This window comes from Ochotona princeps, chromosome 5 (assembly GCF_030435755.1).
Source record: "Ochotona princeps isolate mOchPri1 chromosome 5, mOchPri1.hap1, whole genome shotgun sequence".
Lineage (NCBI taxonomy): Eukaryota > Metazoa > Chordata > Mammalia > Lagomorpha > Ochotonidae > Ochotona > Ochotona princeps.
Window position 1 is genome coordinate 105,452,941 of NC_080836.1, and position 17,766 is coordinate 105,470,706.

The window sequence follows — 17,766 nt, forward strand, 5'->3', positions numbered from 1 at the left end:
CTGCCCTGCATGGCACGGGTTCTTCCAGGACCCCCAGCATTGGGCTTGCTTCAGCGATTTCCTTTTTTCCAACAATGGAGACCCACTGTCTTGAGGGGAACAGCTGTGCCCCTGGGGACCTCTCCTGGCGGCCGTGTGAGAATATACATGGCACACTGGCTACCTGCGTGGGTTTTGCCCATGGTGTGGTACCCACAGGTACTCATGTTTAGAGGAGTTCCCAGCATTATGTGCAGCCTCATAGGGTTTTGGAATGCTCTCAGCAGAATTTGTCCTCATGAACATATCACACGTCAGGTCTTCCCCGTGGACCCTGCCGCGGCTGCTGCTCCAGTGGGCACAGTAGTTTGGGCAAATCCCATCCTCGTTGCCGGTTACGCAGCACCCCCTGGCACTGGCCGTCACCTATGGGCCCACAGGTACCCACCTCCCAGCCATGCGAGGAGGAAGGGGGTGAGGCCAGGCTAGGTGGACTCTGAGGGTGCCTTGACCCTGGAGTGTGGACAGCATGGAGCCTCGCCCACCATGCCCACTTCCCGCCCCAGGGGCCTGCTTCACTTAGCAAATAGGAGAGGTTTGCCGTGGAGCCCTTTCGGGTTCCTCTGGAATCGAGACCCTCCCCACACTCCACTTTGGAGCCTGCCGGAGGAGCGTCAGGGTGCAAGCCCCGTGTTCTCTTGTTGGGTAGGTGTGCTCTCTCCACCCCGCATGAGCCTCCGATGCAGCCCAGGCTTTGCGTCCTGGGTGACCCAGGAGCTGTGTTTCCTTTGTCATGGTAGCTTGCCGGGCGGAGCAGGCTTTTCGCATACCTAATCCTGTGACTCTCGGGTGCCGCAGAGCGCTGCTGGTCCGTGAGCGCCGCTGTGGGATGTCCTCACTCAGGCACCACGCTGCAGTGTGGGAGGGAGCCAAGCCGGGTCCCTGGGAGCCTGTTGTGTAGGCATGGCTGGCACCTTGCCTTGTCAGACAGCTCCTCGTTGCCCAGTGGTGCCACACAGTGACACCCCCTTGGTGTGACTGAGGCAGCAGGGCTCCCAGTGACAGTGGGGAGCTATTTCTGCTCCTTATTTAATGCCAGAATGCCGTTTGGGGGAGCGAGAACGGGGGACTTAGTCACCACACACGCAGGTGAGCAGGTGGATTGAGATGGCTGTGTGTTTGAGACGAGAGCAAGAAACAAGTGGAGCTGTCCCATCCAGTGTTCACACCATCTGTGCTTCAGGGGCTGCCGCTGGAAGCTGGCAACCCAGTCTCCCACGTCGGGGACAGGGAACCAGCTGCCTTCCGGGCTCTGCGTCAGCAGAAACCCGAAGAAGGAGCTGGGAGTGGAGCCCAGCGTGCCCACGTGGGCCCCAGGCATCCCAGCGTGCCTCCTGACTGCTGAGCCGCACGCCCCCTGCGGATGACTTGCACAGAGAAGGCTTAGGAGTTGCACGCCCGTCCTTCCGACATGGACCCTGTGTGTTCCCGTTTGCCCGGCTCTCTGCCTTGGCTGCCACTGGATGTGCGGCAGACACTGTCATGCCGCCAGGTCCAGCGGCTCTCTGGTTGCACAGGTCTGCGCCACCAGGCCCTGAGCCACCCTTCTCTCCCCGGCCGCGACGCGCCTGTTCCTGAAGGACCCAGGCCGCCAGTGCGTGCTTGCTTTCCAACTGACAATGCAGTTTTACATACATGAGCCACACGTGGGTGTCCAGGCTTGGGCCTGGGCACACGGGAGAGGAGAAACACAAGAACGTGGGGTCCCAAGCGCCAGTTGCTGTGGGCTGGAGCTGGACCCCGGGCTGCAGCTCTGCGGGTGGTTGGAGCAGTGGTCGAGTTAATCAAGGAAATCTTCCCAAAGAGAATCAGACTTGAGCAACGCTTGCAAAGCAAGATGGAATGTGTGTGTAGGTGTGTGCGCGCGCATGTGCACGCGTGCCGAACGGCAGGAACAAGTTGTTATAAGCGTCAGGAGCAACTTGGACAAAGACTTGGTGAGGAGGAGATGGGGAAACCAGGCAGCCAAGGAGCCACTGCGAAGGGGTCTTAGCCGGGTGCAGCACCATGAGAGCCGAGGGAGAGGGGTGCGGCGAGGCCCAGCTGCCAGCTGAGGAAGCCCCGTCCGGGAAGGCGGCAGGATGGCACAGGATGGCCCCCCACCTTGGCAGGGCCTGCACTGTGCCTTGCTTTCCGGGTGGAAGGCAGACATTTGTCAGGGGAGTCCTGTGGGAGCTCGCTCTGATGCTCCCCCAGCCGCTGTGGCCCCACCAGGCAGTTGGGGAGACTGTCCCACACCATGTCCTGGGAAAGGCCACATTACCCACCCAGAGCAAGCTGCTCCTGGGCTGGGTGGTCTGCCACAAACTGAAGCTGGAAGACCCCTGTGCTGGAGCCTTGCTTCCCGGCGGCCACTGACTGCTCCTGGGAACCAGCTGGACCCCGCCCAGGGTTGGCCAGGCCTGCAAGACACGTCCTGTGGCAGTGGCAGGAGGGGTGGGAGGTGCTGCTCAAGTGGCCAGGCCCCAGGGCACACGCAGGAGTGGGTTTCATGATGTCATCTGATGAGACCCGCCTGACCCTGGACTTCCTGTCCTGCCCTTTTCTCACCGAGTGAGCTGCTGAAAGCCCCTCCCCAGTCTCTAGTTTGGTTTTTAGACCCAGGACAGCTGGATTTGGGACCAGCAGCCGGGTGGGGAAGGGATAGCTCTGCCGCCTCTGAGTGCATTGGCCTGGTGCTGGGGACTGCACGGCCAGCAGTGCCCTGGGACTCGATGCTGTCCACTCCGAGCCAGACTCTGGCTCCAGAGAGCTTGATGAATGCCTTCCCCTTTGGCATGCCCCGGTGTTTCAGTTTCTGCCCCTTAGCAGCCGTGGGCAGCTGCGCATCCCACAGAAGATTCTATAAATGGGGGAAGAACTATAAAACAGGTGAGGTTCGATTCTGGGAGAAGCAGCACACAATCTGGAAAATGGATCCTCTCCCCCCTCCCGCCCTGATTCTGGCTCTGCCCTGGGGAGGGTTCATGTCGGTCCCCGAGGTTTAAAATTAAATGTCTAATATGATTTGGCATTGCTAACACGAGCGCCACATCTGCCCTTAGAGAAAACGCAGACAGCTCCGTCCAGGGTTTCAAATTGCCGTCTGCTGGCCGCTGAGCCGCCCCGGGGACCAGATCCCCCCTGGACCCGCCACCACGTGCTACACAGCGTCATTTTTTAAACACAGGGACATATTCATCTTGAACATCAGCACTGGGAAAGGCTGTTTCAGGACTACATGAAAAATTAATTTTTTTACATCTTTTCTCACTCTCCTAAGTGTTTGACAGAGTAATTTTTGCAGCAAGAGAATAAAAAGTGGCGGCTGTAAATCCCCATCCTGGGATCTCTGTGTGTGGATTCTTTATGGACCCGGAATTGATCTCCGTGTCAGATCCTGTTGTGGCTTAAACTGTTTGTCACTGTAACGACCGCGCTGAGCCTGGGAGCTCCGACTTATAGCCCTGGCTGAAAGAAATTGCTGTTTGCAGTCAATGGAGGGACAGCTTGGCTGTATTGACAGAGTCAGAACAATTATCCCCACAACAACTGTTGGCTGAGGGTTTTTCTCGAGTCTTATTGGAAGTCTGTAAATTCTTTTTTTTTATAAAGATTTATTTATTTTTATTACAAAGTCAGATATACAGAGAGGAGGAGAGACAGAGAGGAAGATCTTCCATCCGATGATTCACTCCCCAAGTGAGCCGCAACGGGCCGGTGCACGCCGATCCGAAGCCGGGAACCTGGAACCTCTTCCGGGTCTCCCACACGGGTGCAGGGTCGCAATTCATTGGGCCATCCTCGACTGCTTTCCCAGGCCACAAGCAGGGAGCTGGATGGGAAGTGGAGCTGCCAGGATTAGAACCGGCACCCATATGGGATCCCGGGGCTTTCAAGGCGAGGACTTTAGCCGCTAGGCCATGCCGCCGGGGCCCAGTCTGTAAATTCTTTTTTATAATTACTCATTCTCTCTGCAGGTGACCTTCCCCCCCCAACTCCTGAGGTGTCAGCATTCCTGGGGGGGTGGTGCAAGCGCAAGATAGGGGATGAGGTGGTGACTGGAGCACACGTGGCTGTCAGCTCTCACTTTGGGGGGCGGGGACGCATTTCTAGCTGCCTCACACCTTTGCCAGGGACCCCATGCGTTGGTCTGCCCCTTCCTTGCCTGAGTAATGGGGCAATCCCAGCCGTCCCTCCGGACCCCTGCTGTCTGCCACGGCAGGTGCTGGAGCAGCACTCGCTGCCTGCCTGCTGTCCAGCAGGTCATGTTTGCACAGTCAGTGCCGTGTGTCCTGCACTGACCCTGGCGTGTTGCTCTCTGTCCTGCCACCAGCAGGTGCCGCCTTCCATGGCTGAGGATCCCTTGTGTCTGAGTGTGTGTGTGTGTGTGTGCGCGCGCACTCACACTTATGTCTGGGATCTTGATCCCTCCTCCTTCCTCATGTTGGATCGCCCGCGTCTTCCTACGGGGCCCCTCCCTGACTGTTAAGTTTTTGTTTTGTTTCTCCGACCTTGAAGTATTCTTGGCAGCTCAGAAGTTGTCTGCAAAACTCCCTTAATGGCGGCGGTAGCTAGACATGTGAGGTGTGGGTTCGGTCTGCCATGTCCCCCCTCCCAGAGCAGTTTTGCTACGGGCCAGCCATTTTCAACCATTTTCACACATTTTCATTTCCGCAGTTGGAGCATCTTTGGGATGTTGTACTGACAATTTCAGCATGTGACCAGCAGGTGGTGGTAATGGGCCACCACCGCCTGTCTGGCCCCTGGGGAGGGAGGAGAGCGCAGCCACCCGTCCTCCGTGGCCATGAGCATCAGACGCAATGCTCATTTCCCCCACTGACAGGTGAGGCCATAAGAGACGCGGCCTGGCCCGCGCTTGGACAGCCAGCCAAGGCTCTGATCTGGCTCTTTCTGGTTCTAAAAGTTCACTGTCTCCAGTCCCCCAACCCCCAGCCCCTCCCCTGCTGTCTCCCAGAAGGGATACTTAGCATTAGATAGTGTGTCATTAAAATTATTTGTCTTTTTTTTTTTTCTGACAGGGTGAGCTTTTTTTAGGGAAGCGCATTATAGTACGGTTGCAGGCACCCCGAGTTGCCTTTACCAAGGGCTATCATCTCCCCGCCCCAGCCACCGGGGGTCCCTGTGCTCCCCCAGGCTGGCCGCCTAATTAAAAGGACGACCCCGGTTCCCTGCTCCATTCGGAGCCTACTTTCCTTGCTCTGCATGTGGCCCAGGGAAAGCAGAAGCTTCCCGGGGTAGCTGGCCACAGGGGAGGAAAGGTGCGCTGTTTTTTTTTTTTTTTCCTTGGGATCAGAACACTGTAACTTTGTACTTTGGCTCCTTGGCTGCTTGCTGTCAGCTATTTCCAGCCGTGGCTGCTGACCCAGGCCAGGCAGAGGCGGCTCAGATGATGAGAGCTGGGAGCAGTGGGTTTCCTGCTTGAGGCCACTGATGCTCCCGGCGCTGCCAGGCAGAAATCTGGAAATGATTTGAAACCCGTGGTAAATGCGGGTGCTGCTGCTGGCTGCAGTGGTTCCTTTACCGAGGCACTCAGCAGCTCTCTGGGCCTCGGGACTTTGGGTCCCCAACCACGGACAGTTTTCTCATCTGCCGGCTCCCTGCCCCAACACTTGAGGATGCCTGGAGAGGCCTTTGGCTGTCCAACGGGAAGGAGTCCTGCGACCAGGAACAGGGCTGGCCCGGAAGGCTGCTGAGTACCGTGCAGTGTGACCCTGGGTATGCGCACTCTGCCTCTGTGTCCCCTCCCAGGTGTGGGTGGGTGTCCCGCTGAGGCAGAGCAGGTCCATGTGGTCAGGGTCAGGTAGCCCCTGTCTCCCACGTCTGCACACACACACACACACTTGCTGGTGCTTCTGGGAGAAGCCCACTTGTCCCCTCCCCAGGACTTCCCCCACTGCATGCATGAAAGGGACAGCTCTGTGTGTGCATGCAAGGTCAGATGCCCGCTCTGTGCCACGTTTCCTCAACCCTGCCCTTTCTTGGTGACCTCTCTGTCCTGGGTACCATGGCCTCAGCAGTTCTGTCACTTCTCAGAGACTGCCAGGCCTGCTGTGCGACCCATTCCTGTGGTCCCCATGCCAGCCATCCACCAGCATGGCTGTCACCCCCATCTCTCCCCATGGCACCTGCCACCTCCCTCAGCCACTTTCTCAGTGGCAGGAAGCCATGCCAGTTGCCTGGAGAGCAGGTAGCAGTTCACACTGAATCTATTCAGAGTTGCACACTGCCAATTCTGATGCTGGAAGCCAGATGAGCCACCTGCTTTTTCATTCCTGGCCACTGCAGACAGAAGCACAGCCTCACCCACCAGCTCCCTTCACAGTGAGTTCCTGGGGCACATTTGCTTGCAGGTGACTCCCGGGAGCAGGAGTGTCTGCCTGCTGCCCCCAGCATCCCTTGCCTCCCTCCCCACCCCTGCCCTGCCTCCTGGGTGTCCTCGCCCCGTCCTGGGTGCCCTCGCCCCGTCCTGGGTGCCCCTACCCTGCCTCCTGGGTGCCTTCGCCCTGCCTCCTGGGTGTCCTCGCCCCGCCCTGGGTGTCCTCACCCCGTCCTGGGTGCCCTCGCCCCGTCCTGGGTGTCCTCACCCCGCCCTGGGAGTCCTTGCCCCGTCCTGGGTGCCCTCGCCCCGTCCTGGGTGCCCCCACCCTGCCTCCTGGGTGCCCTCGCCCCGTCTTGGGTGTCCTTGCCCCGTCCTGGGTGCCCTCGCCCCGTCCTGGGTGCCCTCGCCCCGTCTTGGGTGTCCTCGCCCCGTCCTGGGTGTCCTCGCCCCGCCCTGGGTGTCCTCGCCCCGCCCTGGGTGCCCTTGCCCCGTCCTGGGTGCCCTCGCCCTGCCTCCTGGGTGTCCTCGCCCCACCCTGGGTGTCCTCGCCCCGTCCTGGGTGCCCTCGCCCCGTCCTGGGTGTCCTCGCCCCGCCCTGGGAGTCCTTGCCCCGTCCTGGGTGCCCTCGCCCCGTCCTGGGTGCCCCCACCCTGCCTCCTGGGTGCCCTCGCCCCGTCTTGGGTGTCCTTGCCCCGTCCTGGGTGCCCTCGCCCCGTCCTGGGTGTCCCTGATGCATCTCCTTGCTCCTGTGTTTACTCCTCCCCTGCACCTTCTCGCAGCTCCCGGTTCCATCCAGAAAAACCAGCCAGGAACCAATTGCCCATCTCCTTTCCCAGCTCCCCAGGCTGCCCACCACACAAGGGCATTTTCCTGGTACTGTTTCTGTCTGACGAGGCCCTGACTGGTCTGGCCCAACAGCTGCTCCACCCGGCCCTGCCATGAGTCACCTAAGTCAGGGCTCCACTCCGTCCCTCCCCACCCCGACACTGTCCCCTTCTCCAGCTCACTCTGTGCCTGCTGTTCCCCCACACTGCCCTGCGGGGTTGCTGTCCCAGCATCCCACTGTCTTAGACAGTCCTGGCTCCCACGCTTGATTCTTGTGCTGTGAGGCTGGGGTTTTGAGTTCTGGCATTTCTCCATCTTCTTGACCCCCAGGCCCATGGCTCAGCCACTTGAGGTCACACCAAGCACCCGTTGGAGACACTGGAGCATCCGCACAAAAGGCCGGGTCATGCGGTCCTGGGGGCTGCATCTGCTAGAGCTGCTTCCGGTTCTTTGGGTTCTTCTATTCAGGGCATTGGTGTCGACTCTCCATATCTTACTTGGAGGACTGTCCCAAAGCACAGCTTGTGCCCATGTAGCTACAGAAAGCTCGGTGACCACTGCGCATCCTGTGCCAACAGTTAACATTTGCAGCAACCATCAAGGCCATGATCACTCGGGAGTAGTTGGAGCAAAAGCAGACTTAGCTCGGACGCTCGTAGCCACTGGGCAAGGCTGATATGTTAAGGTTAGGTAGGGGTTGTCTGCTACCAGAGACTGAGCTGCCCTGTGTCCATGTACAAGGGCTTGCTGTCCAGTGCCTGGCCCTGGGAGCAGAGCTGTGTTTCAGGCAGGCAGAAGGAGATGAGGCAGACAGTTGATAAGCTTGCAGACTGGATTGCACTTTGTCAAGTGGCGAGAGCACGCAGTCTGTGCTGCGGGGGCAGGCAGCATTGCTACGTGTGTGCGTCACTGCACAGGTTCTGTCCTGCCGCTCGCCTGTTGGCTTAGGAAGCACTGGGCAATCGCTGTGTCGGAGGCAGTGGGGCTCTTGGCCAGGTCGCAGACGTGGACTGTGGGTGGGAAGACCCCCTGGGCTGAAGGTAAGGAAGCGTGCAGGGGCTGAGCCTTGCAGGGGGCAGGGGGCCCATGGAGCTCTGTGGGTGGGCAACAGGGCACATGTGCAGGGACACGAGGGGAGAGAGGGGCTTAACCGCAAGGCTACACGAGAGGGGGCTGGGAGGGGCCAGAGGGGGCCAGTGGCCGATCTGTGCAGCTACCAAGTCGGACAGGCCCTGCGGATTCTCCCGGGAGTTCCACATTCCCTTCGTGGCCATTGTGGGTCGCTTCTGCTTGATCTCAGTGCAGCAGTCTGGCATTAACAGTCTTAAGCTTCTTCCAGTACAGAGTCACAGCCTCCTGTGGGCTTACATTCTGCTCATTTCCTAACCTGTTCAGCCACAGAAGTCCCACGTTAGGGTGCTGATGTTTTTGAAGGTGGATGGCCCGTGGTGGCGTCCTCGGAGATCACAGGCAGGCTGTGCAGTGGGAAGGGCTGGTCGGTGTGTGCGGTGTGTCCAACAAGAAAGGCACTTTGGGCTTGGCAGCGTGGCCTAGTGGCTAAGGTCCTCGCCTTGATCCCATATGGCCGCTGGTTCTAATCCCAGCAGCTCCACTTCCTCTCTCTCTCTCCTCCTCTCAGTACATCTGACTTTGTAATAAAAATAAAATAAATCTTAAAAAAAAAAAAAAGGCACTTTGGGGAGATCTTACATTGGTGCAACTTGAGATCATCCAGTTTGGGGCTGTTTTTCAGCACCGACGGCGTTTTTTCTTGGTTCCCTGCCACTTTGCCGTTGAGAGGATAGCCTGGCCTGTGTGGTTCTTCCCCCGGGAGATCCTACAGTTCAAGCAGCTTTCATCAGGCCCTGCATTGTGGCATAGTGGGTAAAGCCTTCGACACTGGCATCCCGCATGGGTGCCCTTTCAAGTCCCTCTTGCTCTGATCCAGGTCTGTGCTGATGACCTGGGAAAGGTGGCAAAAAACTGGGCCACGTGTTTGGACCCCTGCCAGCCATGTGGGAGACCCAGAAAAAGCTCCTGGCTTCCTCATGGCCCAGTTCTAGCCATTGCAGCCATCTGGGGACTGAAGCAGCGTGTAGGAGACCTCTTCCTCTCTACCTCCGTCACTCTGACTTTCAAATAAATATGGAAATCCTTAAAACAAAAAAATGTAAGAGACTTCAGTCATACTTTCTCGTTACAGACTTTGCCATCAGTCATGGTAAATCTGACCAAATGTTTTGCAGTCCTTATTTTCTTCCCAGTGTAGAATCTTAGAATGCACAGAGAACGGGAAAGTAAGAAGTTTTAAGAAAAAAAAGCATCTTGGGGCTGGCGCCGTGGTATAGTCCATGAAGCCCCCACTTGCAGTGCCAGCATCCCAGCTGCTCCACTTCTGATGCAGCTGCTTGCTGATGTCCCTGGGTCCCTGGGTCCCTGCATCCACGTGGGAGACCCAGAGGAAGCTACAAGGCTCCCGGCCTCAGTCATTCAGGGAGTGAACCAGCAGTTGGAAAAGCTCTGTCTCTCTTCTGTAACTCTACCTTTCAAATAAAAATCTTGAAGGCAGGCAGGCAGGCATGTTGAGAACAGAACCCAGTGTGACTTTCTTGGCGGGGGGCCTGCTGTTCCAGCGTGGCCAGAAGGCAGACAGACACCTGCTGGCCCACGGCTGTCTGCACAGCTGGGACCGCCCAGAACCCTCCACAGCACTTCCCTCCATGCTGTGCGGAACCTGGGCTCTGCATCCGGAGCCCTTCCCCTTCGACACGTCCTGCGTCACGTCTGTGCTTTATTATCCGACAGATTTAACAGAAAGTGATATTAATATTAATTACACAATGATACTAAAAATTTTATATCACGAGGAAGCAGATGGTTATTCTAAATGGCTTAAAATTTTACTCTTTCTATGAGGAAGCATTTTAAACATATTTAGTTATAAATGCAATTTTAATTGCTACATTATTTCTGCAGTGGGATCTTAAAACTCTTAGTTTGTCGGACGACATGCCTGCGTCCGCTTCACCGTCTTGTGAAATCCAACACTTGTTGGTGGGTGGGAAGGTGACCCCACGGCTTCCCAGAGGGGCTGTGCCTGCAGGTAGATGCCCACGGTTCTCGCCCTGTTCAGGAGTCCGGCTCCCACCGCACGGGCACTGAGCTGTGTGTCACGTGAGCGGCACTAGCAGGGACCTCCTGGGTGGGCATGGTGTCTCTCGGGTGTCTGAGATCTGCCATGTGTCCCACATGAGGCTTCCCAGCCCAGCCCTACGTCCCCGGACGGGCATGTGGGCTCCCAGGCTGCGCTGGAAGTGGACACGCCCCCTCCCGCCTCTCCCGCCTCTCCCGCCTGGCGGTGGCTGTCCCTTAGTGCCAGAACGCTCAAGGCTCCTGCGCCCCTGTGCATCACTCTGCTGTCTGTTCTGTAGCTACTTTAACGTGAGAGGTTGGGGCCACATCAGGCCCTAGGGACAGACAGCATGCCAGGCGGGCCAGCCCCGGGAGAGACTGCCAGAGCCCTATAGGTGTCACCCCGGCCACATGATCCGAAGTGATTCTGCTGAGGCGCTGCCACGTGGGATAGTCCAGGTCTGGGTTCTTTCCTGGCCCACCCCCGGTTTCTCTGCACACCTTCTGGGGATTCCGGCAGCCTTACCAGCCCCCCGGTGCTAACCCGCACGTCCTGCCCACGCAGGTGCCAGAACAATGAACCTTGGTTAACAAAAGGAGGAGTTATGCTTCCAGATAATCTTCCCTAAGAATGTATGAGTCCTGCTGATTGCCCATGGTGGAAATGCCTCCACTGGAAGCATGGCTAGTACATGTGCTGTGTAGAAGCCTTCCGGGTCAGTGCTGAGAAACAGGAAGGTTAAGCCTCTTTCTGCTGCATTGGCATCCCATACGGGCACTGGTTCATATCTCAGCCACTCTACTTCTGATCCTGCCTCTGCCTGTGGCCTGGGAAAGTGGTGGAGGATGGCCCTGGGACCCTGCACCCACATGGGAGACCCGGAAGAGACTCCTGGCTCCCGGCCTCAGATCAGCTCAGCTCCGGCTGCTGTGCTGACTTGGGGAGTGAACCAGCAGATGGAAGATCTTCCTCTGTCTCTCCTGTCTGGCCGCACAGCCGGGAGCCTGTGGAGCCGGAGCCCCAGGGCTGTGTGGGTTACAGTGTTTCTGCGTGTTGTAGCCACGTCTGTCTGCTGGCTCTCAGCGGGGGAGCTAACTACTGACTGCCAGTTTTTACTTTCCTCCCTGCTAATGAAACTTTACCTTTCATGAAAGTGAAATGTGCGCATAAACATTATGCTTAAAAAAAAGTAGTTCCTAGTCAACATTTTTTTAAAAGATTTATTTATTCATTTGCTGATGGATCTTCCATCTGTTGATTCATAGCAGTCAAGGCTGCAGCTGGGTGAGAGTTGGGGTGCAGCCGGTTGAGAGTTGGGGTATAATTTTCACAGTCCCTGCCTGGCAGAGCAGACCAGGTTAGCGGGGCCGGTGATGACTAAAGGAAGTTTCTGGAGCAGACTGAGTCTGGACTTGGAGTTTGTTTCGATTGGGCACATGATCCTCCAGGGCAGTGGGGCGTTGCGAGTGACGGTGCCTGGGAGTACGGGCAGAGCTGCTTCCTTTCTCTTAAAAGCCATCTCCACCCCCCAACACACACCCCCAACACACACCCCCCAACACACACCCCCCAACACACACCCCCAACACACACCCCCCAACACTCACCCCCCAACACACACCCCCCAACACACACACCCCAACACACACCCCAACACACACCCCCCAACACACACCCTGAGATGAACCACAGTATGTGGTTGGCAAACCTTAGCCATGGTAGAAAGCAGGCGCTTCACACACCAACTGCTCTGTTGCAGGATCTCCAAACACTCTCATTTCCTCTCTAATTCGTGAAGAGCTTTTTGCCCCAACTCCGGGTCGGTGATGGAAATAAACACGGCAAACTTGCAGGCCACGGTTGCAGTCGGCTCCGGGACCACTGCTGAATTATTCATTGCTCTTTGCCAGGAGTAACTTTTAACCCTGGATTTGAAACATCATCATTACTTCTAGAGCCTTTCACGCACTGTGCAATTTCTCTTTTTGGTGGAAAAAACCCAAATCAGGAAGACACATGTAGCCAGTACTCCTGGGTTATTTTTAAAGGCTTCGCCTTCAGCAGAGCGCTGCAGAGATGAGATGCTCTTTGATCTCGGCTTCAGAATGAAGACATCATTCACGGTGGCTCCGTCCTCCTGAGGGCCCGGCGGGGCAGCTTTCCCTCGGCACCGCACCCGGCCAGCTTCCCGGCAAACGCAAGCCGCCTGTGGCATCGTGGACTTGGCCTGAGCGTGGCTGCTGACAGCTCCGGAGCCTAGAGCACAGAGGCCAAAGGGCTCCTCCTTGCTCAGAATCTAAGCATCGCTTTGCACTCTGGTCATCGGGAAAATGAGATCAGGATAGGGTTAAGGTTGCAGTCAGCACGTGTTAATCACCTCCTCAGGAGACAGGCCGAAGCTAGTGTCTCAGGCAAGATTGAATGACTGTCCCCCTCTCCAGCTGGGACACCGTGCAGGCTCGCTTCCGCAGGAACCATGCTCACTGTACCTGTTACAGAATGGACCATTGCCCATCTCCCAAGTGCCTGGGCTTCAGACACATCCCAGCCCTTCATGCTCTGGGCAGCTTCTGTGCCCGCAGGACCCAAAGCTGGACAAACACAGCGATCTGAAGTCCCTCGGTGAGAGAAAGTCATGGCTGTGGAATTTTGGCAAAAATAAGGAGTCTGCTCTCGTCTCCTGCAGTGCGGCTCCAGGAGCCCTCTGCTGTGCCTAGGGAGTCTGCTCTCGTCTCCTGCAGTGCGGCTCCAGGAGCCCTCTGCTGTGCCTAGGGAGTCTGCTCTCCTGCAGTGCGGCTCCAGGAGCCCTCTGCTGTGCCTAGGGAGTCTGCTCTCCTGCAGTGCGGCTCCAGGAGCCCTCTGCTGTGCCTAGGGAGTCTGCTCTCCTGCAGTGCGGCTCCAGGAGCCCTCTGCTGTGCCTAGGGAGTCTGCTCTCCTGCAGTGCGGCTCCAGGAGCCCTCTGCTGTGCCTAGGGAGTCTGCTCTCCTGCAGTGCGGCTCCAGGAGCCCTCTGCTGTGCCTAGGGAGTCTGCTCTCCTGCAGTGCGGCTCCAGGAGCCCTCTGCTGTGCCTAGGGAGTCTGCTCTCCTGCAGTGCGGCTCCAGGAGCCCTCTGCTGTGCCTAGGGAGTCTGCTCTCCTGCAGTGCGGCTCCAGGAGCCCTCTGCTGTGCCTAGGGAGTCTGCTCTCGTCTCCTGCAGTGCGGCTCCAGGAGCCCTCTGCTGTGCCTAGGGAGTCTGCTCTCGTCTCCTGCAGTGCGGCTCCAGGAGCCCTCTGCTGTGCCTAGGGAGTCTGCTCTCCTGCAGTGCGGCTCCAGGAGCCCTCTGCTGTGCCTAGGGAGTCTGCTCTCCTGCAGTGCGGCTCCAGGAGCCCTCTGCTGTGCCTAGGGAGTCTGCTCTCCTGCAGTGCGGCTCCAGGAGCCCTCTGCTGTGCCTAGGGAGTCTGCTCTCGTCTCCTGCAGTGCGGCTCCAGGAGCCCTCTGCTGTGCCTAGGGAGTCTGCTCTCCTGCAGTGCGGCTCCAGGAGCCCTCTGCTGTGCCTAGGGAGTCTGCTCTCCTGCAGTGCGGCTCCAGGAGCCCTCTGCTGTGCCTAGGGAGTCTGCTCTCGTCTCCTGCAGTGCGGCTCCAGGAGCCCTCTGCTGTGCCTAGGGAGTCTGCTCTCCTGCAGTGCGGCTCCAGGAGCCCTCTGCTGTGCCTAGGGAGTCTGCTCTCCTGCAGTGCGGCTCCAGGAGCCCTCTGCTGTGCCTAGGGAGTCTGCTCTCCTGCAGTGCGGCTCCAGGAGCCCTCTGCTGTGCCTAGGGAGTCTGCTCTCCTGCAGTGCGGCTCCAGGAGCCCTCTGCTGTGCCTAGGGAGTCTGCTCTCGTCTCCTGCAGTGCGGCTCCAGGAGCCCTCTGCTGTGCCTAGGGAGTCTGCTCTCCTGCAGTGCGGCTCCAGGAGCCCTCTGCTGTGCCTAGGGAGTCTGCTCTCCTGCAGTGCGGCTCCAGGAGCCCTCTGCTGTGCCTAGGGAGTCTGCTCTCCTGCAGTGCGGCTCCAGGAGCCCTCTGCTGTGCCTAGGGAGTCTGCTCTCCTGCAGTGCGGCTCCAGGAGCCCTCTGCTGTGCCTAGGGAGTCTGCTCTCCTGCAGTGCGGCTCCAGGAGCCCTCTGCTGTGCCTAGGGAGTCTGCTCTCGTCTCCTGCAGTGCGGCTCCAGGAGCCCTCTGCTGTGCCTAGGGAGTCTGCTCTCCTGCAGTGCGGCTCCAGGAGCCCTCTGCTGTGCCTAGGGAGTCTGCTCTCCTGCAGTGCGGCTCCAGGAGCCCTCTGCTGTGCCTAGGGAGTCTGCTCTCGTCTCCTGCAGTGCGGCTCCAGGAGCCCTCTGCTGTGCCTAGGGAGTCTGCTCTCCTGCAGTGCGGCTCCAGGAGCCCTCTGCTGTGCCTAGGGAGTCTGCTCTCCTGCAGTGCGGCTCCAGGAGCCCTCTGCTGTGCCTAGGGAGTCTGCTCTCCTGCAGTGCGGCTCCAGGAGCCCTCTGCTGTGCCTAGGGAGTCTGCTCTCCTGCAGTGCGGCTCCAGGAGCCCTCTGCTGTGCCTAGGGAGTCTGCTCTCGTCTCCTGCAGTGCGGCTCCAGGAGCCCTCTGCTGTGCCTAGGGAGTCTGCTCTCCTGCAGTGCGGCTCCAGGAGCCCTCTGCTGTGCCTAGGGAGTCTGCTCTCCTGCAGTGCGGCTCCAGGAGCCCTCTGCTGTGCCTAGGGAGTCTGCTCTCCTGCAGTGCGGCTCCAGGAGCCCTCTGCTGTGCCTAGGGAGTCTGCTCTCCTGCAGTGCGGCTCCAGGAGCCCTCTGCTGTGCCTAGGGAGTCTGCTCTCGTCTCCTGCAGTGCGGCTCCAGGAGCCCTCTGCTGTGCCTAGGGAGTCTGCTCTCCTGCAGTGCGGCTCCAGGAGCCCTCTGCTGTGCCTAGGGAGTCTGCTCTCCTGCAGTGCGGCTCCAGGAGCCCTCTGCTGTGCCTAGGGAGTCTGCTCTCCTGCAGTGCGGCTCCAGGAGCCCTCTGCTGTGCCTAGGGAGTCTGCTCTCGTCTCCTGCAGTGCGGCTCCAGGAGCCCTCTGCTGTGCCTAGGGAGTCTGCTCTCCTGCAGTGCGGCTCCAGGAGCCCTCTGCTGTGCCTAGGGAGTCTGCTCTCCTGCAGTGTGGCTCCAGGAGCCCTCTGCTGTGCCTAGGGAGTCTGCTCTCCTGCAGTGTGGCTCCAGGAGCCCTCTGCTGTGCCTAGGGAGTCTGCTCTCCTGCAGTGCGGCTCCAGGAGCCCTCTGCTGTGCCTAGGGAGTCTGCTCTCGTCTCCTGCAGTGCGGCTCCAGGAGCCCTCTGCTGTGCCTAGGGAGTCTGCTCTCCTGCAGTGCGGCTCCAGGAGCCCTCTGCTGTGCCTAGGGAGTCTGCTCTCCTGCAGTGTGGCTCCAGGAGCCCTCTGCTGTGCCTAGGGAGTCTGCTCTCCTGCAGTGCGGCTCCAGGAGCCCTCTGCTGTGCCTAGGGAGTCTGCTCTCCTGCAGTGCGGCTCCAGGAGCCCTCTGCTGTGCCTAGGGAGTCTGCTCTCGTCTCCTGCAGTGCGGCTCCAGGAGCCCTCTGCTGTGCCTAGGGAGTCTGCTCTCCTGCAGTGCGGCTCCAGGAGCCCTCTGCTGTGCCTAGGGAGTCTGCTCTCCTGCAGTGCGGCTCCAGGAGCCCTCTGCTGTGCCTAGGGAGTCTGCTCTCCTGCAGTGCGGCTCCAGGAGCCCTCTGCTGTGCCTAGGGAGTCTGCTCTCCTGCAGTGCGGCTCCAGGAGCCCTCTGCTGTGCCTAGGGAGTCTGCTCTCCTGCAGTGTGGCTCCAGGAGCCCTCTGCTGTGCCTAGGGAGTCTGCTCTCCTGCAGTGTGGCTCCAGGAGCCCTCTGCTGTGCCTAGGGAGTCTGCTCTCCTGCAGTGCGGCTCCAGGAGCCCTCTGCTGTGCCACCTGCCAGGGTTTTGCAGATGTACTCATCCCACTGCGTCCTTTGGATGAGTGGTCATTGGTCTCAGCTTCTCGCTCACATGTCCGCCAGGTGATTCCTGTAGTCAGCTCGGCGGGTAGAGCGGAGTATTCACCCCCTTCTTTATCCCGAGGGAGAGGCCGCAGCAGTGCTCCACAGCGCCTGAGACCCGAGTGGGCTCTGGGCAGAGGATGTTAGACACCCCCCACCATCCCTAGCCTTGGAACCTGCATAGGATGTGCAGTGTGGTCATTGGTCAGTCAGGGGCAGATGAGCACAATTCTGGAACACCCAGAGTGGCTGTTACAAACGTGGTCTCACACTTTAAAAAGAGAAGAAAGAAAGAAAAGGGGTGTGTGTGTGTGTGTGTGTGTGTGTGAAGCAGCGTTACAGAGAACACACTAACTCTTCCATTTGGTCTCTTCCCAAAATGGCCACATAAGCCAGAGCTGGGCCAGGCAGGACCATGGAGTGCCATCCAGTTCTCCCATGTGGATAACAGGTGCTCAGGTATTCAGGCCGCCCTCACTGCTTCCCCAGGCACATGAGCAGGAAGCTGGATGGGAAGTGGAGCAGCTGGGACTTGAGCCGTGTTCACGTAGAAGGCGGGTGTCGCAGGCGGCAGCCTTAGCCTCCCATGCACTGTCATGTCCGACCTGTATTCTTAAAACGTGGACTGTCTCCCTGTATTTTCAGCAAAGACTCTGCAAGTATAAAGCAGGTGCAGGCTCAGGCAAATGCCCTTGAATCCCTGTGTCTACACGTGCATCCGTAGCAGCGTCCAGTTGGGCCTGGGCCTTAGGTCTCCACGGAGTACACTCGGTTGTCTAAACTTTTGGCCCTGCTGTCTTTTGACCTGCCCCAGAGACTGGGGCCTGATCCAGTGGGACTTACCCTAGTCACTGAGTGTGTGCTTAAGCACTTGACCTGGGACGTGTCATCAAGGTCGTGACTGAACACCCAGCTTCAGCTTCCTCGTAGCTTGCAGTCCACTGTGGGGCCCTCTCCCTAGGCTCACAAGGACCCCCAACCCATCAGAGCCTCCCTCTGTCCTAGCCCCAGCCGAGGCGTGTGCCCAGGAGCCTCCTTTTGCAGTTTCCATCCGAGACACCCGGTTCTGAGACACAGCCGCAGGCCTGGTGGGCTGTGGTGGGGCCACTGCCGTTGGTGGCTTTTCGAGACCACGAGGGCCCCTTTTCAGAACGCCTGTCCCACAGCCAGGAGGGAATCTGCAGTCATTGCCCATGCTCACAGGGTCAGGGAAGGGCAGAGAAGGGGACACAAAGCTGGCAAACCAGCGTCCAGCTCCGTCCCGAGGAACCCCTCGGATCCTCTCCGCTGGGCTTCGGAGAAAGCAGGGTGAAGTGTGACGCCCTGTCGCAGTGCAGTGCTGGCGTGCAAGGACAGCTCAGGTGGCTTTTCCAGCTCGTCTAAATGATACTTAAAACCCCGAGGACTCAAGTGTGCAGCTCAGCCGCAACGGATTTGTTGTTTCACCTT

At 58.8% G+C, this 17,766-nt stretch overlaps 1 protein-coding gene across 8 annotated transcripts in view; it reads left to right on the top strand.

The window, feature by feature from the left end:
- Window positions 1-17,766, top strand: part of AGAP1 (ArfGAP with GTPase domain, ankyrin repeat and PH domain 1) — a 425,687-nt gene that overhangs the window by 299,731 nt on the left and 108,190 nt on the right. The window lies entirely within an intron of this gene.